Source organism: Macaca mulatta, chromosome 19 (assembly GCF_049350105.2).
Source record: "Macaca mulatta isolate MMU2019108-1 chromosome 19, T2T-MMU8v2.0, whole genome shotgun sequence".
In the NCBI taxonomy this organism is placed as follows: domain Eukaryota; kingdom Metazoa; phylum Chordata; class Mammalia; order Primates; family Cercopithecidae; genus Macaca; species Macaca mulatta.
The window spans coordinates 20,421,585-20,445,482 of record NC_133424.1 but is presented as its reverse complement, the minus strand read 5'-3'; the positions used below and the strand labels follow the sequence as shown (position 1 = coordinate 20,445,482).

The 23,898-nt window shown below is 45.0% G+C and overlaps 1 pseudogene; it reads right to left on the bottom strand.

Moving 5' to 3' along the window:
* Nucleotides 1-23,030: 23,030 nt before the first annotated feature.
* LOC144336879 (iron-sulfur cluster assembly 1 homolog, mitochondrial pseudogene) lies at nt 23,031-23,638 on the bottom strand (annotated as a pseudogene).
* Nucleotides 23,639-23,898: the final 260 nt, after the last annotated feature.

Here is a 23,898-nt window from a genome sequence, read left to right as displayed (position 1 = left end):
CAGCCTGGGTGACAGAGAAAGACTCCATCTAAAAAAAAAAAAAAAAATCACGATTAAGAAATTAAGAAATTCATTCAGGCCGGGCGCGGTGGCTCAAGCCTGTAATCCCAGCACTTTGGGAGGCCGAGACGGGCGGATCACGAGGTCAGGAGATCGAGTCGAGACCATCCTGGCTAACACGGTGAAACCCCGTCTCTACTAAAATACAAAAAAAAAATTAGCCGGGCGAGGTGGCGGGCGCCTGTACTCCCAGCTACTCGGGAGGCTGAGGCAGGAGAATGGCATGAACCCAGGGGGCGGGGCTTGCAGTGAGCTGAGATCCGGCCACTGCACTCCAGCCTGGGTGACAGAGCCAGACTCCGTCTCAAAAAAAAAAAAAAAAAAAAAAGAAATTCATTCAAAACCACAAAACTACATGGAAACTGAACAACCTGCTCCTGAATGACTATTGGGTAAATAACGAGATGAAGGGGTGGCCTGCCCCTCCACACCTGTGGGTGTTTCTCGTTAGGTGGATCGAGAGACTTGAGAAAAGAAATGAGACACAGAGACAAAGTATAGAGAAAGAAAAGAGGGGGCCCAGGGGACCGGCGCTCAGCTTACAGAGTTCCCTTAGTATTTATTGATAATTATCTTTACCATCTTAAAGATAAGGGAGTGGCAGGACAATAGGATCATTGTAGGGAGGAAATCGGCAGTAAGACATATGAACAAAAACCTCTGTGACATGAATAAGTTTAAAGGAAAATGCTGTGCCTTGAGATGCATATGCAAACATCTCCATAAACCTCTTAGCATTACTTCAGCCTATCACATGGGGAGAAACCTTGGACAATATCTAGCTTTCCTAGGCAGAGGTCCCTGTGACCTTTGGCCGTGTACGTGTCCCTGGGTAGTTGAAATTAAGAGAATCATGATGACTTTTAACCAGCAAGCTGCCTTCAGGCACTTGTTTAACAAAGACACATCCTGCACAGCCCAGAATCCATTAAACCTTGAGTCACCGCAGCACATGTCTCTTGCAAGGACAAGGTTGGGGGTAGGGTCACAGATTAACAGCATCTCAAATACAGGACAAAATGGAGTCTCTTATGTCTACTTCTTTCTATATAGACACAGTAACAGGCTGATCTCTCTTTCTTTTCCCCACATTTCCCCCTTTTCTTTTCAACAAAACCACCAATGTCATCATGACACCGAGATTACATACTTCACAAAGTAATAGAATATCACAAAGCAAGTGGAGGCAGGATGAGATCACAGGATGGTGTTAAAATTAAAATTTTGGGGCATGCATAGTCATTGATAACATCTTGTCAGAAAACAGGGTTTGAGAGTAGACAACCTGTCTGACCAAAATTTATTAGGTGGGAATTTCCTTGTCCTAATAAGCCTGGGAGCGCTACAGGAGGCCGGGGCTTATTTCATCCCTTCGGCTTCAACCATAAAAGGCAGCACGCCTCCAAGGGGGTGGTTTATAGGCCTACCCTCAGAGCGCATTCTCTTTCTCAAGGATGTTCCTTGCTGAGAAAAAGAATTCAGCGATATTTCTCCTATTTGCATAAGAAAAGAGAAGAGGCCGGGCGTGGTGGCTCAAGCCTGTAATCCCAGCACTTTGGGAGGCCGAGACGGGCGGATCACAAGGTCAGGAGATCGAGACCATCCTGGCTAACACGGCGAAACCCCGTCTCTACTAAAAACACAAAAAATTAGCCGGGCGAGGTGGCGGCGCCTGTGGTCCCAGCTACTCGGGAGGCTGAGGCAGGAGAATGGCGGGAACCCGGGAGGCGGAGCTTGCAGTGAGGTGAGATCTGGCCACTGCACTCCAGCCTGGGCGACAGAGCGAGACTCCGTCTCAAAAAAAAAAAAAAAAGAAAAGAGAAGAAATATGGCTCTGTTCCGTCCGGCTCACTGGTGGCCAGTTCAAGATTGCCTCCCTGTTCCCTGAACATTGCTGTTATCTTATTCTTTCTTCAAGATGCCCAGATTTCATATTGTTCAAACACACATGCTCCACAAAAAATTTGTGCAGTTAAGGCAATCATCACAGGGTCCTGAGGTGACATATATCCTCCTCAGTTTACAAAGAAGCTGATGGAATTAAGAGATTAAAGACAGACATAAGAAATTACAAAAGTATTAATTTTGGAGAACTAATAAATGTCCATGAAATCTTCACATTTTATGTTTTTCTGCCGTGGCTTCAGCCAGTCCCCGCGTTCAAGGTCCCTGACTTCCCGCAACGTTTTCCCTCCCTTTTCCTCTATATAAATGTGCCATGGCGACGAAGGCTGTTCGTTCTCTCGATTTTGACACAGGATTCTTCGACTGGTCCGGCACACTAAAAACAAGCCGATTAAACAGAGACACATAATTCCAAAATTTACTGCAGTAGAGTTCCCAATAGACTTAATCCAAGTCGTGGGGTTTAATCCATAAAGATTTTTTGCCACTTGATCTAATGCCTCAGCTCCAGGCACAATATTTAAGTGACTTTGGGAGGCTTCAAAAATTTGTTCTTTTAATTTAGAAATGTCTAAAGTGAGATTATCTTCTCTTCCCTGTAGATGGCGTCTAACCATTGTCCCAGTGATGTTTAGACTCATTATAAACTTGGGGTGTAATACAAAAATCTGACGTATTCCAGTCACACTGTAACTGGAAACAATGTTCCAAGCTCATGAGTCTATCTCCCATCCAAATGACAGTTTGTTTAAGATCATTAATTTGATTTGCCAATTTTTGATCGATACCAGATTGTGAATTCCACAACCTTGTGGAATTCTTTTGCCAATTGTCAACAAAGCTTACTGTCTGAACAGAAGAGTGCAATGCAACTCCTGCCACAGTGGCTGTAGCTGTGACTGCAATTAATCCCATAATCACTGCAATTAAAGTAAAAATGAATCTTTTGGATCTATTTAAAATGCCTTTTAATACTTCAGTCAAAATATGGATGGATGGTGAGGCCTCCCATGGTCGGTCCATGGACACAGGGATCCACACGCCTTCTCTTGCTCTCACCAGCAGAATACGGTGCTGCCAATCAAAAGTCGAATCAATGCAAGTAAACAATCTGCAATTTTCACAAGTTATAGTTTGGGAGTCTGGTTTAATATCTATATTTCCTATGACTAACATATAAGGGGGCTTTACACAACTTTGTAAAGGAACTGTTAGACTGGAATTTAGGTTGATAGAGTAAAATGGCTTATAATCTCTTGTTTCTATAGTTTGATTTCCAGACCAAATTCTAAGGCGGTATGAAGCCACAGTAAGCCTCCATAATTCTGGATGTTCAGGACCAAAAAGAGGACTTATCATTTTTGGTCTTGGAGTAGAGATTCCCTTTTCTCCCCATATCCAAGGGTAGAAAGACTGTAATTTTTTGTGCTTATGTTTGTCTAAATTTTCTCTTAAGTCACTATCAACAGTTGGACTCACTAGTGCACTGGGACAGAATTGAGTTTGTCCTGTGCAATTGTGGTAGAATTGACCTCGAGGTGCCCAATCTATAACAGTTCCGAATGTATTGTTTTGCAATATAACCGCACTATCGGCCACACATTCTTCCCAAACTAAATCTTTTGATTCTTTGGAAATCTCCTTGGGGCAAGGTTTCCCTTTTGGCCTAAATTTTAATGATCTTTTTTTTTTTTTTTTTTTTTGAGACGGAGTCTCACGCTGTTGCCCAGGCTGGAGTGCAGTGGCGCGATCTCGGCTCACTGCAAGCTCCGCCTCCCGGGTTCCCGCCATTCTCCTGCCTCAGCCTCCTGAGTAGCTGGGACTACAGGCGCCCGCCACCGCGCCCGGCTAATTTTTTTTTTGTATTTTTAGTAGAGACGGGGTTTCACTGTGGTCTCGATCTCCTGACCTTGTGATCCGCCCGCCTCGGCCTCCCAAAGTGCTGGGATTACAGGCTTGAGCCACCGCGCCCGGCTTTAATGATCTTTGATAAGAAAAGTCTTGTAAATAGTTTACCTGTGGTTTGAGTGACATTCCGCTTACCATGTGATAAGTAAATCTACTGGTGTGACTGACAGTAGGTACTTCTACCAACCAATTTTGAATAGCAGGCATTAAACATCCTGGTGCTCTCCCTAGGCAAATAGGAGGATAACGATACCCAATGGAAATATTTATCATCATTCCTTCTTCCTCCGGTTTGGCAGGGCAACGATCATCTGTGGGACCAGGTACCCACACACTATTATTAACATATACTTCAGTAGGATTATCCATCCATGTAACTGCCCGAATTAAGGGCGGGAAAAGCACATAGGCCCAGTAGGTATAATTAGCTGCAGCTGCTCCTGCAGGCATGGGGAGACTTACCACCGTTGATACAATTATTAAAGCTGTAAGCAGCATTTTTTTCTGGGGTTTGTGTCACCTTTGTGCTAGCTAGGTTTTTTCCAGCTAACGGTGTCAGCTTCTTTAACTGTGCCCAGGTCGGCAGCTCCGCCTTCTTGGTGCGTGGTGACTTCATCTGTTCTTCTGATATCATCACTTGGTTCATCATGCGAGTCAATGGTGCTCGATTGCAGTGTTTCCGTCTCCGTGGAGGTGCTTTTCTTTGCATCTCCGATGGGTTCATTGTAGAACTTCAAATGTCTAGTGGGTATCCAAACAGGAAGCTGATTTTCTCCTGGTGAAACACAAGCAAAACCTCTTCCCCAGGTTATCACCTTCCCTATTTCCCATGTCTTATTTTTGTTGTCTTTCCACCAAATCAGTTTTCCTTCATGTGGACTGTTCTTTTTACCAGTAAGATGTTGTTCTGCAGAAGTAGTAGTCTGATTTCTATAAATGTTTAAAAAATTTAAAGTATAGAGTGCTAGATTAAGCTGCATCTGAGGAGTGGTACACTCCTTAATGTCTCCCCCTTTTTTTTGTTTAACTAACTGAGTTTTGAGTGTTCTATTAGTTCTTTCAACTATGGCCTGTCCTTGGGAATTATAAGGAATTCCTGTTGTATGTGTAATATTCCACTGATTTAAGAATTTTTGGAAAGCTTTACTACAATAACCTGGTCCATTGTCAGTTTTAATTTTTTCTGGAACTCCCATTACAGCAAAACAAGATAATAAATGTTTTTTAACATGGGAAGTACTTTCTCCTGTCTGGCATGTTGCCCATATGAAATGTGAATAAGTATCAACTGTTACATGAACATATGATAATTTTCCAAATGAAGGTACATGGGTAACATCCATTTGCCATAATGCATTAGGACACAGACCTCTGGGATTAACTCCTGCCTCTTGAGTGGGCAGGTGTAATACTTGACGCTGGGTGCAATGTTGTACAATATCTTTTGCCTGTTTCCATGTGACATCAAATTTGTTTTTTAACCCTGCTGCATTTACATGAGTCAAAGCATGAAGTTCTTGTGCTTTTAAGAATGCAGAGGATAGGCCAGGCGCGGTGGCTCAAGCCTGTAATCCCAGCACTTTGGGAGGCCAAGACGGGCGGATCACGAGGTCAGGAGATCGAGACCATCCTGGGTAACACAGTGAAACCCCGTCTCTACTAAAAATACAAAAACTTAGCCAGGCGAGGTGGCAGGCGCCTGTAGTCCCAGCTACTCGGGAGGCTGAGGCAGGAGAATGGCGTGAACCCGGGAGGCGGAGCTTGCAGTGAGCTGAGATCCAGCCACTGCACTCCAGCCTGGGTGACACAGCGAGACTCCGTCTCAAAAAAAAAAAAAAAAAAAAAAAAAGAATGCAGAGGATACCAGTAAGTCAGCTCGTTCATTTGCTATAGTTAAAGGTCCTGGTAAATTAGTGTGTGTGTGCTCTAATATGAGTAATATAAAATGGGAAATTCCTTTTTCTTACAGTTTGTTGTAATAAATTGAACAACTGGTTTAACTGATCATTCATGCTATATTTAATTAGAGCTGTCTCAACATCCCTTGTAGTCTGTACTACATATGCAGAATCTGATATAATATTAACAGGTTGATTAAAATCTTGTAACACTGTAATGACCGCAACCAACTCTGCCCTTTGAGCTGATTGATATTGAGTTTTGATTACTCGCTCTTTTGATCCTGTGTAAGCCGCTTTTCCATTGCTGGAACCATCAGTAAATACTGTCAGAGCATTTTCTAAAGGTTCATGTCTGGTAATTTTAGGTAAAATCCAAGTAGTCAATTTTAAAAACTGGAAGATTTTTGTTTTTGGGTAATGATTATCAATGATTCCCACAAAATCAGCAAGACCAATCTGCCATGCACCAGAATTGATAAAGGCTTGTCTAACTTGTTCCTTGGTTAAAGGAACAACTATTTTGTCTGGGTCATTACCACACAATTTTATTATTCGTAATCTTGCCTGACCAATTAATGTAGCTATTTGATCCAAGTACAATGTAAAAGTCTTAATTGTACTGTGAGGAAGGAATGACCACTCCAGAAGATCAGTGTTTTGAATAATGATGCCTGTTGGAGAATGTGCAGTAGCAAAAATCAAAAGTTGGAGTGGGGCTAAAGGATCTATTCTACTTATTTGCGCTGACTGAATTTTTTCTTCCACTAATTTAATTTCTTTTGTTGCCTCTGGGGTTAATATTCTTTTACTATTTAAGTGTGGATCTCCTCTTAGGATAGAGAACAAATTTGACATGGCATAAGTAGGAATGCCTAGAGTTGGCCGAATCCAGTTAATATCGCCTAGCAATTTTTGAAAGTCATTTAATGTTTTTAATGTATCTTTTCTTATTTCTATTTTTTTGTGGCTTAATTTTTCTATTTTCTATCTGCATCCCTAAATAATGAAAAGGAGCAGAGGTTTGGATCTTATCAGATGCTATTGTTAGTCCTGCGTTGGCAACCTCTGCTTGCAGAAATGTGTAACAGTCAATTAATGTTTCTCTTGTTTCTGCAGCCCATAAAATATCATCAATATAGTGAATGATATAACAATCTGAAAATTTGTCTCTAACTGGTTGAGGGACTTGACTTACGAAAGTTTGACAAATAGTTGGACTATTAAGCATTCCCTGAGGTAATACTTTCCACTGAAACCTGGTGGCTGGTTCTTTATTATTTATGGCTGGTATAGTAAAGGCAAATTTTTCACAATCTTGCTCTGCCAGAGGAATGGTAAAAAAAAAAGCAATCCTTAAGATCAATTATAATTAAAGGCCAGTCTTTTGGGATCATGGCCGGAGAGGGCAATCCGGGTTGAAGAGGCCCCATGGGTTGAATTACAGTATTTATGGCTCTTAAGTCCATTAACATACGCCATTTGCCTGATTTTTTCTGAATTACAAATACAGGAGAATTCCAGGGTGAGAATGAAGGCTCAATGTGTCCTTTTTTTAATTGTTCCTTTGCTAATAAATGTAAAGCCTCCAGTTTTTGCTTCGGTAGAAGCCACTGATTTACCCATACCGGTTTTTCTGTTTTCCAAGTTAATGGAATGGGTTTAGGAGGCTCTACAGTGGCCACCCCTAAAAAGGATACCCTATTCCTTTTCTTTCTTGATTTTTCTCAGTCTCAATTGGGACTTTAATGCCATTTTCATTTTTTCCTAATCCCTTTCCTGGTATATATCCCATCTTAGTCATGATTTCTTGACTCGTGGGGCTGTATAATGGAGCTGGCATAATGATTTCCGCACCCCATTGTTGTAATAAATCTCAACCCCATAGATTAACAGGAATTGAAGTAATCATTGGCTGAACAGTACTTTCTTGATTATCTGGTCCTAAACTGTTATGCCCAGACCGTTTATTCCCCGAAGAAGACCACCAGAGTCCAGAGTCAAAGCTAAGCAGCAAGGATCTTTATTACAGGTTCGAACCTGGAACTCTCCCTCGCTCGTGAAACGAGACGGGCAGGAGAGCTCCCCCACTCAGCTCCGAACAATGTTATATAGTCTAAGGAAAGTAGGCATAGAATCATTATACAAATTAGAGGTATGATTGGCTGGAGTTTGAACAAAGCGATTTGGCAAACTATGATTGGTTCCCGCCATTTCTGATATTTCAGTACAACCCTTGAGGAGGAAGAGTAGTTTTACACAAAGGCAGTTAATTATATTGCGTCAGGTTGCACAACCAGTTTATGGCTATCTTGCTTAAACACATCTTGTGACCTGGCTATCTTACTTAAACATTCCTTGTGACCTGGCCTCAGAAAGAAAAACATGTACTTACAGAACTTACGAAACCTCTGGTATGTGCAAAGATTAGAGAGCAGAACAAGGGTGTAGCGGGTGGGGGGCGGGTACACATCTATCTTTGTGTCCTTTCATTTCTCCCTTCTCATAAGTAACTGGATGTCCAATCTTGGATTTCCAGAGTCTTATAATATAGCCTCACTTTCTGGGTGCAGGAGAGGCTGGTGATGGCTATGGAGGACCATTAGTTGGATGGTATCAAACCTTTCTCTGACAAATTGTAAAATTTTATTTACCACACAGGGGCCTATAGTGAATAGAAGTAGTAAAGACATTAGGGGGCCTAAAAGGGGTGCCAGAAGGGAAAACATTGAAGAGCTCCACCAATTGTTAGCGGCTGTAGTGAATTGTTGCTTTTTCATTTCTAAGCTTAGTTCGTGTAGGCGTTGGACTCTTTCCTCAACTAACCCTGACTCATTTATATAGAAACAGCATTCTTCTTTGAGGAACATACAGGTACCTCCTTTCTCAGCCGTGAGTAAGTCTAAGGCTCTGCGGTTTTGAAGGGTGACCTGTGCTAGGGAGGTGAGCTGCCGCTGAAGGGAGGCTAGGGAATAGGCGGAGTCTTCCATAGCAACAGAGAATTGTTGTAACAGCTTGTCGTTTTCTATCATGGAGTGTTGTAGGGCCCCTCCTGCTAACCCCGCTGCGACGACAGAGGTGGTTAAGGATATTCCGGCAATTAGTGGTAGAAAAACTGCTTGTCTATGTCGCACAGTTTTAGTTGGGGCGGTCCCTGCCCAGCCTATGAACTCTGCCGGGGTTAGGAGTGTCAGTCGGGGAACTAGGGTAACAGGGATACACAACTGTCCGTCAGAGATGCTTTTGGACAGAGTTTTTAACAGAGTCATATTACACCAGAAGAACACACCAGGGGGAGCATATATGGGACTATTAGGGTATGTAGCCGATTGGTTACAGAGGCTGTTGCTAAATGCCGAATAACAATAGGGGTATTTCTCTTGGTATGGGTCACGGTACAGGGCTACATCGGGTATCGTGACTATCGATGAGTTAAAACCTGTATAGTTTGTGGGAGGGGAGGATAGAGGAACAGCCGTTAATGGTGGTCTTCCTAGGGTTGCACACATAAAGCAAGAGGACAGGTCGCCTAAACCAGTGAGGTTGGCGAATGCTAGCCCTTCCCGTAATAGAGTTAGCCAGGAGAAGGGCTGCAAGTCTTGTGATAGCTTGGTTTCTTGTTGTGGATTTGTGTGTGGATTAAGGGTTGAATCTGGACTAGACTTCTCCACAGATATAAATGGCTACTGGGCCAGGTACTAGTTGATGAGTAATATACTCCCCCATGTTGTGGGGCTGTCCACCGACAGTCCCATGGGTCTCTAATTATCCAAGTGTAAGTGACGGGAGACTCAGTTTTGTAAAAATACCACCCTTGTCGTTCTCTCCAGTATCGGACAGAGTGCGTCTTACAGTAGCTATATGGGCAACCTGCACTCTGGTGCCACCAATAATTTTTACAATTATATTCAGTTTGATCATATTCAAAACAGATCATGGGTATTGCTGGTTGGGCAATCTGGAACCTAGTGAAATTGAGGTAAACTATAGTATTACACCCTGAGGGGGGGCAGTCTGCGCTAGCTAGCAGTTTACCCGCTTGGGGGGTTTCCCCGGGGTGAGTTTTGTTCTCATAGAGCCAGAACCTCCAGACATAGGGATTAGACGGCGCAGCAGTGAGGAGAGTCAGATGCATAAGGCATAAAAGCATAGGTAAGCTAGACATGGTTACGGCTATGGGGATGACGGCACAGGGTTAGCTTTAAGGGATTGTTCTTAGCTTTGTCTACAGTCCATGTAACCGGTGCTCCAGACGGCTCGAGAAGGTCGGATGTTGGGTCCACTGGTTTGACGTGTGTGTAGTGGATCCACGAAGCTATGCCTTCTACTTTGAGAGCGGTGGGAGTAGTCAGGAGTACTTGCAGTGGTCCTTTCCACCTGGGTTGAAGAGTTTCTTGCCGGTGGCGCTTGACTAGGACCCAGTCTCCCAGCTGGAACGGATGAGGCGTCGGCGGAGGTCCTGCCTCGTACAGTTCTCGTAGTCTGGGCCAAATTTCCTGGTGAATTTTCTGTAAGGCTTAGCAACGAAGGCTGGTCCGTTGTCTGACCCTATTTGGACGGGAAAGCCATACCTGGGGAGGATTTCTTCCAAAATTTTCTTTGCTACAACCTGAGCAGTTTCTCTCTTAGTTGGGAATGCTTCTGTCCATCCTGAAAAAGTATCTACAAAGACAAGTAAGTACTGATACCCATATTTTCCAGGCTTTATCTCAGTAAAGTCTATTTCCCAATAGATACCAGGCCTAGTTCCTCTACACCTAATTCCTGCGGTGGTCTGGGTTTGGGGGCAAGCGTTGTTTAGTTGGCAGGCTTTGCAATTTGTTGTGACATCGCTGGCCAGTTCAGCTATGCGCCTGATTCTAAACTTGGCGTGCCTGATTAAGTCCATCATTCGCCGGGCACCCAGGTGGGTTGTCCGGTGGATGTGTTCCAACACCTGCCGTCCTAATTTTTCTGGTAGGATGATTTGGTCATTTATATCAGTCCACCACCCATTTTTAACCTGTTTTAGGGGAAGCGTGTTCATCCATTTGCGATCCTGTTCGGTATAGTCGGGAAAACATGGCAAACTTCGCGGGCCAGGATCGGGGAGCTGGAGCGCGAGGAGCTGACTGGGAGCTTTTGCTATGCTCCTTGCGGTTTGGTCGGCTAAGAAGTTGCCTCGAGCAATTGGCGTAGTTGGTTTCTGATGCCCAGGGCAATGTACGATAGCCAATTTCTTTGGTTTCCACAAAGCAGTTAATAGAGCTAGGATCTCTTGCTTGTTTTTTATTTCTTTGCCTTCGGCTGTTAATAGTCCCCTTTCTCTGTAGATGGCCCCATGTATGTGCGCAGTAGCGAAAGCATAGCGGCTATCCGTGTATACTGTTAGTTTTTTCTCTGCCCCTAGGGTGAGGGTCTGTGTAACGGCTATCAGTTCGGCTCTTTGGGCCGATGTCCCTGGAGGCAAGGGTTCCGCCCAGATTACCTCAGTCTCTGACGTTACAGCCGCTCCTGCATACCGCTGGCCTTGGTGGACATAGCTGCTGCCATCAGTGAACCAGGTGAGTTCTGTGTCGGGGAGCGGACGATCTTGCAGGTCCTCCCGCACCCCATGCACCTGAGCCAGTATCTCAGTGCACTCATGGGACGGGGCGTCCAAGTCTGGATTTGGCAGCAGTGAAGCAGGGTTTAAAGAGGTTGGGGGCAGAAAAGTTATTCTGAGGGGGTTTAACAGCAGTCCTTGATAGTGGGTGAGCCGGGCGTTACTCATCCATCGGTCCGGCGGCTGCCGGAGGACGCCTTCAATGGCATGCGGGGTTATAACGCGCAACTCTTGCCCCATGATAAGTTTATCAGCGTCTCAGACCATTAGGGCGGTCGCCGCGATTATCCGGAGGCAGGGTGGCCAGCCAGCAGCCACTGAATCTAATTTTTTTGACAAATAGGCAACTGGCCTCTGCCAGGGGCCTAGGTACTGTGTTAACACGGCTTTTGCAACACCCTTACTTTCATCCACGTATAAGTGGAAGGGCTTGGAGACATCAGGGAGCCCCAGCGCGGGGGCTGATAACAAGGCAGTTTTGATTTGCTGAAAGGCCAGCTCAGCCTCTTCCGTCCAACTGAAGGGCTGCCGTTCCTTTGTTGCCTGGTATAGGGGCTTGGCTAACTCAGCAAATCCGGGTATCCATAACCTACAGAACCCTGCCGACCCCAGGAATTCTCTCACTTGCCGTGTTGACTGGGGTCTAGGGATGCGTAGGACTGTTTCCTTTTGGGCTTCAGTTAGCCAGCGTTGCCCCCCTTTTAATAGGTACCCCAGATAAGTTACCTCCGACTTGCAGATCTGAGCCTTTGTTGCTGAGGCTCGGTAGCCTAGCTCCCCCAGAGTCTTCAGGAGGTCCTCAGTCCCTCGAACACAAGTTTCCGGGGACCTGGCCGCTATTAAGAGATCATCAACATATTGCAAAAGAGTTATTTCAGGGTGTTGCCGCCGGTACTCACCCAGATCTTCATGAAGGGCTTCATCGAACAGGGTTGGCGAGTTCTTGAACCCTTGTGGCAGTCTGGTCCATGTTAGCTGACCGTTGATGCCCCTCTCAGGATCCGTCCATTGAAATGCAAAGAGTTCTTGACTTTTGGGAGCCAGAGGAAGGCTGAAGAAAGCGTCTTTTAGATCAAGAACGGTATACCACTGTTTTTTGGGATGTAAGGCACTCAGAAGGGTGTACGGATTGGGCACAGTGGGATGTATGTCCATGACCCTTTTATTAACTTCTCTTAAATCCTGTACTGGCCTGTAGTCCGTACTGTTGGGGTTACGAACAGGTAACAGTGGAGTATTCCAGGACGAGTGGCAAGCCCGTAGGACTCCCTAGTCTAGGAGTCGGCGGATATGGGGCGTAATTCCTTCTCTTGCCTCCAGGGGCATAGGATATTGCCGAACCCGAACCGGGTCCGTCCCTGGCTTAACTTCCACAAATATGGCAGGTCGATGTTTAGCTAGCCCCAAGCCCCCAGTTTCTGCCTACGCTTCAGGGAAACGCTGGAGCCAAGAGTCAATTCCCTGATCGGGGGGCTTTTGCTCTTGATGGAGTCGGTACTCATCTTCTAAGGTGACAGTCAGGATAGATATTGGCCTGTTTTGGGAATCAGTTATCTTGGGCCCTTCTGGCTCAAAGTGGATTTGGGCCCCCATCTTTGTCAGCAAGTCCCTACTTAGTAGAGGGCAGGGGCTCTCTGGGATGACTAGGAAGGAATGGGAGACTTTTCCCGTTCCTAAGTCTACAGTCCTCTGGGTTGTCCAGGGGTATTTTTTGATGCCTGTGGCCCCGTGCACCCAGGATGTTTTCTTAGACATTTTTCCAATTGGTTTGGTTAGGACTGAGCGTTCCGCCCCAGTATTGACCAAAAAGCGAACTGGGGACCCCTCCACTTGCAAAGTTACCCTGGGTTCGGGGAGGGGGTCCGAACCCCGTCCTCCCTAGTCAGAGTCCTGGGTAACGAGTACGGAGGTAGGGTTAGCTGGTCTCCGTTTCTTTGGGCAGTCTTTAATCCAGTGGCCACGTTCCTTGCAATAAGCACACTGATCTTTTTCTAATCCTTGCCTAGGGCCTTGCTTTTTCTGCTTTCTGTTTTGGCCATTTCCTGCCTGGGGGAAAGCTGCTACTAAGACTTTGGTCATTTCTTTGGTTGCCTTGAACTGTTTTTCTTCTGGAGTATCCCTATTATTATAAACTCGCTGGGCCATCTGAAGGAGGTCCTGAATCTGCTTTCCCTCTAAACCTTCTAATTTCTGGAGTTTTCTTTTAATATCAGAAACCAGGTGTTGCCTGGTTTACAAAGGACATTACTACCGCTGCCTGATTTTCTGGTGCTTCCGGGTCCATAGGGGTAAACTGTCTGAAGGCTTCCATTAATCTCTCTAAATACACAGCGGGGCTTTCTGTCTTACCTTGTAACACAGAATATACTTTAGCCAAATTGGTGGGCTTGTGAGCTGCAGCCCGGAGACCCGCCATTAGAGTCTGGTGATAAATGAGCAGTCGTCCCCTACCTTCTGCCATGTTGTAGTCCCATCTGGGCCGGGTCAAAGGGAAAGCCGCATTAATGAGGTCAGGATTTGCAGTTGGCTGGCCGTCATCTCCTGGAACCAGTTTTCTGGCCTCAACTTGGATTCTTTCCTGCTCCTCCGTTGTGAACAGGATTCGGAGGAGCTGTTGACAGTCATCCCAGGTCGGCTGGTGAGTAAACATGACACTGTCTAACAACGAGGTTAGATCTTTGGGATTATCTGAGAACCGAGCATTTTGGGACTTCCAATTGTATAAATCACTGGTGGAAAAAGGCCAATACATGAGACGGGAGAGCCCGGGATCATCGAGCGATCCTATTTCTCTGAGAGGCAGGGCTACAGTGGAGTCAGGGAGTCGGGAAGCTTGGTCCCGCTGTACGCGGCCTCGTGTTCGGCCGGCCGGCCCCCCCAGGTTACTTTCACTCTCGGCTGCTTCCGCTTCTCAGTTTCCCTCTACGGAAGCACCACCCTGGGGGACTGGGTCCTGCGGGATAAGGTGCGGATATGGTGGGGGAAATGTGGGTTCTAACGTTAGGGGGTCCTGGCTGTCCGGCAGCACAGGGGCCGAGGGAGCAGAGGGAGTCTTTTGTCTTGTAGGTCGTGTTACTAGGACTTTGCAGGGCTCAGGGATGAATGGAGTTATCCAGGGTGGTGGGTTTTCCACAAGATCCTGCCACACTAGAATATAAGGAATTTGATCAGGATGTCCTGACTGCCCTGGCAGGAAAATCTTAGTTTTTACCTTAGTAATAATAGAGAGACAGAAAGTTCCTTCGGAGGGCCACCCTATGCTGAAAGAGGGCCACTCCGAATGGCAGAAAGTAACTAGCTTTCCCTTCTTTAGTTCTACGCTTAAGTTATGCCCCCGAGCCTTCACATCCTTAAAATTGATAACAAGGAGTGAGAGCGGCGTGCTCTGGTTGTTGCCCATCTTTGGACTGCTCCTACAAAGAGAAGGGGGGACGAAAATGAGTGTGAAGCAGAGGGGAGTATCCGACAGGTCCGGTCCTGGAAGGGGAAGAAAAGGTTTTATGTTTCGTTTTGGGCTTACACTTAACACTTAACAATAACGGACAGACAGTAATAACGATGAGCATTCGCGAGCGCATGTCGGACTTCCAACCTGAGTCAGACGGGGCAACCAAGGATGGAGGCCCCCAGATGGGCACTGGGGAACGTCTCCCACCAGTCCCGAGTGGCTGTCTTCTAGCGCGTCCGCCAAGACCGTGCCACTTACAGAACAGACCAATACAGATTACAGATTACGGATTTCGCGAAATTTCAGGGAGACAGACAGAGACAAAGACAGAGACAGTGACAAAGCCGGCTTACCTACAGATTAAGATCCGTTGACTTGGGGGTCTGGTGGGCTTGGGGGAAATCCCAGACGAGCCCCCATTTGTTATGCCCAGACCGTTTATTCCCCGAAGAAGACCACCAGAGTCCAGAGTCAAAGCTATGCAGCAAGGAGCTTTATTACAGGTTCGAACTTGGAACTCTCCCTCGCTCGTGAAATGAGACGGGCAGGAGAGCCCCCCCCACTCAGCTCTGAACAATGTTATATAGTCTAAGAAAAGTGGGCATAGAGTTATTATACAAATCAGATATATGATTGGCTAGTGTTTGAACAAGGCGATTTGGCTAACTATGATTGGTTCCTGCCATTTCTGATATTTTGGTTCAAACTTTGAGGCGGGAGAGCAGGTTTATGGCAGCAAGAGTTTATCTTACTTAAACACGTCTTGTGACCTTGCCTCAGAACTTACAAAATCTCTGGTATGTGCAAAACAAAATCTCTGGTACGTGCAGAAAACCAGGTACTCACAGAACTTACGAAATCTCTGGTATGTGCAAAGATTAGAGAGCAGAACGAGGGTGTAGCGGGTGGGGGGTGGGTACACATCTATCTTTGTGTCCTTTCAATGGCACCCTGCCCTGTGGTGCTGGAAATGTTCTTGGCTGTCCATACAGATTTTCTGGGGGCAGCCGATACTGCAGTTTGGCTGGCGGCCAGTATTGATAGGCTACTGGTGGCTGGGTCTTATCTTCTACCGGCTGATATTGTGGACACTGCATTTGGATTGGCATTGCCATGAAAGAGACTCTATCTTTTTCTATTTGATCTTCTTTTGGAGTTTGTACTTGTTTAACCTGCATTTGAGGTTGTAAGGTTACAGGCATCTGAGCTGCTGGAAGAGCAGTTGGCCATCGTGGTTTAGACTCTGATGGCTCTGCTAATTCTGGATTTTTTCCTTCTAATTTTAACGTTTCAGCATATACTACCTCCTGTAATTGATTATTGTCAACATTTTGCGTTGACCGAGCCATTACCGGCTCTGATACACATTTACAGTGTGAACTTTCCTTTCCGGGGTTCTATCCCTGCCTCTTTTTCACAATCTACTGCACAGCTTTTAGGGATATCAGAAATTGGAACGCTATCTTCTTCTGTTTGCAACGGTTCTAAAGCTACTTTAATAATGACCCAATCATTCCATACTGTGAGCGGAATGATTTTACCTTCCCTGCTTCCTTGTTTTAATTCTTTGCCAATTTTTTCCCAGTCTTTTAGATCTAAAGTTCCCTGTTCCGGAAACCATGGACAAAACTGCTCTATTGTTTGAAATAGCGTAATTAGATTTTTGGTAGAGACTTTAACTCCCCCTCTTTTTAAGAGAATTTTAATAAAGCTGCGATAAGAGGCATATTTACTTTTAGTTTGTCCCATTGTTACCCTAGGTTCTTCCAAGCGCACATGCTTACCGCAAGGCTGACTGTAGACGTACTCGGGAGTCTCTCGTCGACTTGTCCTCAATGACCACGCTCCAGCGTACCTTCACCTTAGAGAAAAGCTTCCACGTTGGGCACCAGATGAAGGGGTGGCCTGCCCCTCCACACCTGTGGGTGTTTCTCGTTAGGTGGAACGAGAGACTTGAGAAAAGAAATAAGACACAGAGACAAAGTATAGAGAAAGAAAAGTGGGGGCCCAGGGGACCGGCACTCAGCTTACAGAGGACCCACGCCGGCACCGGTCTCTGAGTTCCCTTAGTATTTATTGATAATTATCTTTACCATCTTAAAGATAAGGGAGTGGCAGGACAATAGGATCATTGTAGGGAAGAAATCGGCAGTAAGACATATGAACAAAAACCTCTGTGACATGAATAAGTTTAAAGGAAAATGCTGTGCCTTGAGATGCATATGCAAACATCTCCATAAACCTTTTAGCAGCATTGTTTCAGCCTATCACATGGGGAGAAACCTTAGACAATACCTAGCTTTCCTAGGCAGAGGTCCCTGCGACCTTTGGCCGTGTATGTGTCCCTGGGTAGTTGAAATTAAGAGAATGGTGATGACTTTTAACCAGCAAGCTGCCTTCAGGCACTTGTTTAACAAAGACACATCCTGCACAGCCCAAAATCCATTAAACCTTGAGTCACCGCAGCACATGTCTCTTGCAAGGACAAGGTTGGGGTAGGGTCACAGATTAACAGCATCTCAAATACAGGACAAAATGGAGTCTCTTATGTCTACTTCTTTCTATATAGACACAGTAACAGGCTGATCTCTCTTTCTTTTCCCCACAAAGTCCCAGAACAGGTTGTGTGAGCCCCTTGAAGTGTTCATCCAGAGCTGTTTCAGAGAAATCTCTATTTCGATGTATTCTATACGTTAGTTATTGAAAAATATTAATAGACAATCGCAAAAACAAGTTGACATTTTTGTGTTCCTTGAACCCAGTCGTGAAGGGCCCTCATGACTGGGTTTCATGCCAAACAACTTATTACAAAAAGAGCTAGGGTCCTGGACCCCAAAGCTTTAAGATTCCTCTGCTCGTGTGTGCATGAATGGGTGGCTGACTCTAGAGCCCAGGCTGCTGCTTCCCAGCGTGGCGTTAATCCTCCATAGTCTGGTGAGTGTGGTGTCTGATATATATATATATAAATATATATATATTTACACATACATATCTGTTTTCCCTTCTCCCATTGCAATTTGCTTATGATATCAATTTGCTTATTATATCTGCATTGCCATTTACGTGGGATAAAGCTTGTTTACCCTTAAAGGTATCGTGTGTGTGTCTTTTCTTCTCCCCTTGTGCATTTCCCACACAGGACGCCATAATAAAAAAGTCTTCAAACTCTGATATCCTTTCTTCTGCTTGGTCAATTCGGCTATTGATACTTTTGTATGCTTCAGGAAGTTCTTGTGCTGTGTTTTTCAGCTCCATCAGGTCATTTACATTCTTCTCCAAACTGGTTATTCTAGTTAGCAGTTCCTCTAACCTTTTATCAAGGTTCTTAGCTTCTTTGAATTGGGTTAGAACATGTTCCTTTAGCTCAGCAGAGTTCGTTTTTTCCCATCTTCTGAAGCCTACATCTGTCAATTCATCCATCTCATCCTCTGCCCAGTTCTGCACCTTGCTGAAGAGACATTTTGATCATTTGGAGGAGAAGAGGCACTGTGGCCTTTCAGCATTTTTTGGTTGATTCTTTCTCATCTTCATGAGTTTAGTTTCTATCTTTGAGGCTGCTGACCCTTGGATGATTTTTTTGTTTTGTTTTGTTTTTGTTTTTGTTTTTGTTTTTGTTTGAGACGGAGTCTCGCTCTGTCACCCAGGCTGGAGTGCAGTGGCCGGATCTCAGCTCACTGCAAGCTCCGCCTCCCGGGTTCACGCCATTCTCCTGCCTCAGCCTCCCGAGTAGCTGGGACTACAGGCGCCTGCCACCTCGCCCGGCTGTTTTTGTATTTTTAGTAGAGACGGGGTTTCACTGTGTTACCCAGGATGGTCTCGATCTCCTGACCTCATGATCCGCCCGTCTCGGCCTCCCAAAGTGCTGGGATTACAGGCTTGAGCCACTGCGCCCGGCCTGTTTTTGTTTTTTTAGACTGAGTCTTGCTCTGTTACCCAGGCTAGAGTGCAGTGGCATGATCTCGACTCACTGCAACTCCTCCTCCCGGGTTCAAGTGATTCTCATGTCTCAGACTCCCGAGTAACTGGCACTACAGTCATGCACCACCACACCTGGCTAATTTTTGTATTTTTCAGTAGAGACAGGGTTTCGCCATGTTGGCCAGGCTAGTGTCGAACTCCTGACCTCAAGCGATCTGCCCACCTCGGCCTCCCAAAGTATTGGGATTACAGGTGTGAGCCACCATGCCTGGCCTTGGATAGGGTTTTTGTGGGTACTTTTTTGTTGTTGTTGCTTTCTGTTTGTTTTTCTTTCAGTGGTCAGGTCCCTCTTCTGTAGGGCTGCTGCAGCTTGCTGGGGGGTCACTTCAGGCGCTATTGATCTGGTTCACTCCTGTGCCTGGAGATGTCACTCAAGGAGGTTGGAGAACAGCAAAGACAGGTAGGTTCCTGCTCTTTCCTCTAGGATCTCTGACCTCAAGAGGCACCAACCTGATGCCCATAGGATCGTTCCTGTATAGGGTGTCTGGCAACCCCTGTTGAAGGGTGTCACCCAGTTGGGTGGCACAGGGAGCCAAACCCATTTAATGAAGCATTTTGACTGTCCTTTGGTGGAAGGGGGGGTGTTTCCTGAGGGGAAACCCACTCATCTGGGCTGCCTGAATTCCTCAGAACTAGCAGGAGGAAAGGCTAAGTCTGCTGGTCCACAGAGACTGCAGCCACCCCTCCCCCTAGGGGCTCAGGCCCAGAGAGATCAGAGTTCTGTCCCTGAGCGCCAGCTGGAGTTGCTGTAGTTCCTGCAGGGAGGCCCTGCCCAGTGAGGAGGGATGGGTCAGGGTCAGGCCTGAAGAGACACTCTGGCCACAGTCTGCCACAGCCAGAGTGTTGGGTTGTAGGCGACACCTCTTGAGACCAAGCTGTCCAGTCTCCCTGGCTCTAGCAGGGGAAAAGTGTGGCTGGGAGCTATAGAGATGACTGCTGCCCTTCCTGAGCCCAGGGAGCTTAGCAGTTGGGAGTCCCAGTGCTGGCTGCTGTCCCTCCCCCAAGGAGCTCAAAGGGCTTAGACAGCAGCCAGCCACAGCTGTGCTACTGGCCACCCCTCCCCTAGGAACTCGGCAGGCTTAAGCAGATTCTAGCTGAGAGGCTATTAAGAATCTGCTCAGCTCCAGACTTACGTCAGGCATAATAAGTTTCTCTTCAAATGGTAACTTCCTTGTTTTTTGTTCTTGAAATCAACTTCCTTGTACATTCCCGCTTCTAGCTACCTGCTCTGTAAACAACTCTTCCCGCCAGTCCCAATCTGTAACCCACATCTCTTCTTTATTTGGAATAAGTCCTCCTCACTCCTAGTTATGTGCTCTGTAAACAAGCTTCCTGCCAGTCTTGATTTAAAATAGCCAATCGAGTTAGCTTAGATTATGCGGTCCGACTCTAGCCAATGGGGACAGGACAGAGAAGTAGGGACTATGTTAGCAATAATAACTCCTTCCCTCTCTAGCACAGCATGTTCTCGCAACAACAAGAGATGTGAGGAGCACCCTCTGCAGAAGCAAATTTGCCTTGCTGAGAAATTCCTTGAGTGCTTGTTTTCTTTGTGACTCTGAGCTCTTATTTCCAACAGTTGGGACCTTAGGCTCTGGTGGCATGGGTTCATGAGTGGAATCCTCTGACCGATGGGTTGCACTGTTCCATGGAAAAAGCACAGTTTCCCAGGCTGGGTTGGGGGTGGGGGCTCCCCAGCCCCAGGTGGGTGTCAGGTAGGCTGCTGCACCACACTGCTCTTCCTTCTTCTCCATGGTTCATGCCAGCCACCTAGACAGTTCTGATGAGAGAACCTGGATACCTCAGGTGTCGGTGCAGGATTCACATGCTATTATGATTCTTTTCTATGGGATGCTGCTTCTAGTCAGCCATCTTGAGCCCACCCCCACCAATTTTTCTTTGAATGTCTGATAGAATTCAGCTGTGAATCCACCTGGTTCTGAACTTTTTTTTGGTTGGCAATTTTTAAAAATTATTATTTCAATCTCACTGGTTGTTATTTGTCTGTTCAGAGTTGTTGTTGTTTCTTAATCTAGGAAGGTTGTACATTTCTGTGAATTCATTCATCTCCTGTAGGTTTTCTAATTTGTGCATGTAAAGGTGTTCACAGTAGTCCTCAATGATCTTTTGTACTTCTGTGGCATCAGTTACAATATCTTCTGTTTCATTTCTAACTGAGTTTATTTGGATCTTCTCTCTTTTTGATCAATGCTGTTAATGATCTATCAATTTTGTTTATCTTTTCTAAGAGCCAGCTTTTCATTTCATTTATCTTCTGTTTTTTGTTTTTTTTGTTTTGTTTTGTTGTTGTTGTTGTTGTTGTTTCAGTTTCATTTAGTTCTGCTCTGATCTTTGTTATTTCTTTTCTTCTACTGGGTTTGGGTTTGGCTTGTTCTTGTTTCTCTAGTTCCTTGAGGTGTTATCTTACATTGTCTACTTATGGTCTTTCAGACTTTTTGATATAGGCACTTAATGTTATGAACATTCCTTTTAGTACCGCTTTTGCTGTATCCCAGATATTTTGATAACTTGTGTCATTATTATTGTTCAGTTCAAAGAATTATTATTTTTTTTTATCACAAAGAGGCCACATTTTTTTCTTTTGATAGAGTCTCACTTTGTTGCCCAGGTTGGAGTGCAATGGCACGATCTCAGCTCACTGCTACCTCCACCTCCCAGGTTCAAGCAGTTCTCCTGCCTCAGCCTCCCAAGTAGCTGGGATTATAGGCACCTGCTACCACGCCCAGCTAATTTTTTTGTATTATTAGTAGAGATGGGGTTTCACCATGTTGGCCAGGCTGGTTTCGAACTTCTGACCTCAGGTGATCCACCCACCTTGACCTCCCAAAGTGCTGGGATTACACGCATGAGCTACTGCACCCGGCCTGAGGCCTCATTTTTTTTTTGACAACTCAATCTCTAGATACATACAGTATTGCACAAATTATAAGTGGATCAACAATTATATTATTGATACAAACTCATGAGCATTTACATAAAACTACTGCTCTGGGTTTTGGTGTGTTTTGTGCCAGCTATTTTAGGGAATAACAGAAACATAAAAGACCTCAGCTACTTGAATTCATGAGAATCAGCTTTCAAAAAAAGCATATATATCATCTCATAGAATACTTAACATGTCAAACCCAGGAAAATCGATAACTATGTGATGAAAGGAACACTTTTAAAGAAAAGTTGATGATAAAAATATTAGGCTAAAATATTAAGAACTTTAGCGACTGGACTGAGGAAACAGAAAGTGTATGCACACTGGGAATTTTAAGAAAAGATCCCCACATTCTCCTGCACAATGAGGACCACATTCCAAAAACATAATTCTGGATTTCTACAATGTCTTCTCTGCTACAAACCATTGTTTCAAAGGTGAAAGAAACAAGATGGTAATTCACATAAAAGGGTTTTAAAATTCTTCCCACTCAAAATAAAATAAAAATACTACGACCTCCATCAAATTATAAATAAATTCTATCAAAATGTCAACCAAATAAAGAAATCAGACCATTTGCCTTCACTGATTGCCTCAGAGGGCAGAGCATGTGTCACCTACAAGGAAGGGGAGATGGGGGTAGAGTCCCCACTCTCCCTTGGCCTGTGGAGTGGGGGTGGACAGGAGCACTTTGGCTTCCCTGGGGTTTTGCTTCCTCACAGAGGGAATTGAGGGAGGCAGGCTAGATGGCTGTAAGAGACCCCTCAACTAAAAGAATCAGTCAGCTTGAGATCCCATCTCTGAGCAGACATATAGGGTGGCAAAAGAAATGGATTAAAAAACAGGTGGATGACATCTTTCTCACCTTTTGATACCATCACTCAGAACTAATCTGTACTATAGTTGAAGAAAATCTTTGCCCAGTACTATTAAAGGGTATGCAATGAGGCATCTGACAATGAAAGTTTTCATTAAAATGTATATAAAAGGCTATGTTAAGTTTGGGTGGATAAAACAATGCACCACCATGTTACTACAAGCAGTCAGGATGTCCTGTCTCCGATTTTAGAAGTCTCTGATCTGGTTGGGAGAAATGCCGAGGGGGATGCATGTTCAAGCCAGTCAATAGAGATCTAAGGAGTGCACACAGTCCAGGAAATGGATAAACAGGTGCCCAGGAAGGCAACTTTAATGAAACTGGTTCTAAAACAAAGGATATAAGAGACCTAAATGATCTGAAGAAAGTGATGGCTTCTCATTTTCTGCCCCCTACAGAGAATACAAATATCATTTCTTCTGGAATCTAACACACTGGCTTCATTTTCAAAATGCATCACTTTATTTTCCTACAAGGCAGCTACACATTAAGCATGTGACAGTCACATGATTTCTGCAGTGAGCCCCAAGGCTTCGGAGCTTTCCTGGAACCTACAGCCAGAAGAGTCCTGAGATTTCAAATATTTAAGCTTTCTCCACAGCCACAAGTTCTTTTGATGTTTGGGTTATTGAACACAGACTCACTGGATAATTGTTCTTCAACATAGTCCATTTCTGTTCTAAAAGTTTAGCTGTGCTTTCTTTTCAATGAATACTCTGACTCCATCTTGAATAACTTCTTCGTTGGAATCTCCTTTTGTCTTCCTGTATTCTAGAGCATAAGAAAGGCCATTACAGCCCCTGGCTCGCACACCAACTTTTACACCTACATGCTCAGGCTTATCTTTAAGAAGTTGTTTTATCTTGTTTACTGCTGAAGGTGTCAGGGCGAGGGCGGTCCGGGTGGGCTGACGCTTCCTCTTGCTTACAGCCCAGACAGTTGCTGGGACTAAGGAAGCCTACGTCTTCGCCATCCGGGTGCTCCAGTACCTCAAGCCCGGCCGCCTCAGCCTCTCTCCATGGACATGGCGGGCGCATTCAATTGAAAGAATTTTTAAATTTCCATCTTGATTTCATCCAACGCTCATTCAGAAACAGTTTGATCTTTAATTTTTTAATTTAATTTCCATGTATTTATTTAATTCCTAAAATTTATTTAATTTCTATGTATTTGCATGGTTTTGATCATTCATTTGAAGTTGGTTTTCACTTTTATTCCACTGCAGTCTGAGAGAGTAGTTGATATAATTTTGATTGTCTTAAATTTATTGAGACTTGTGGCCTATCATATGCC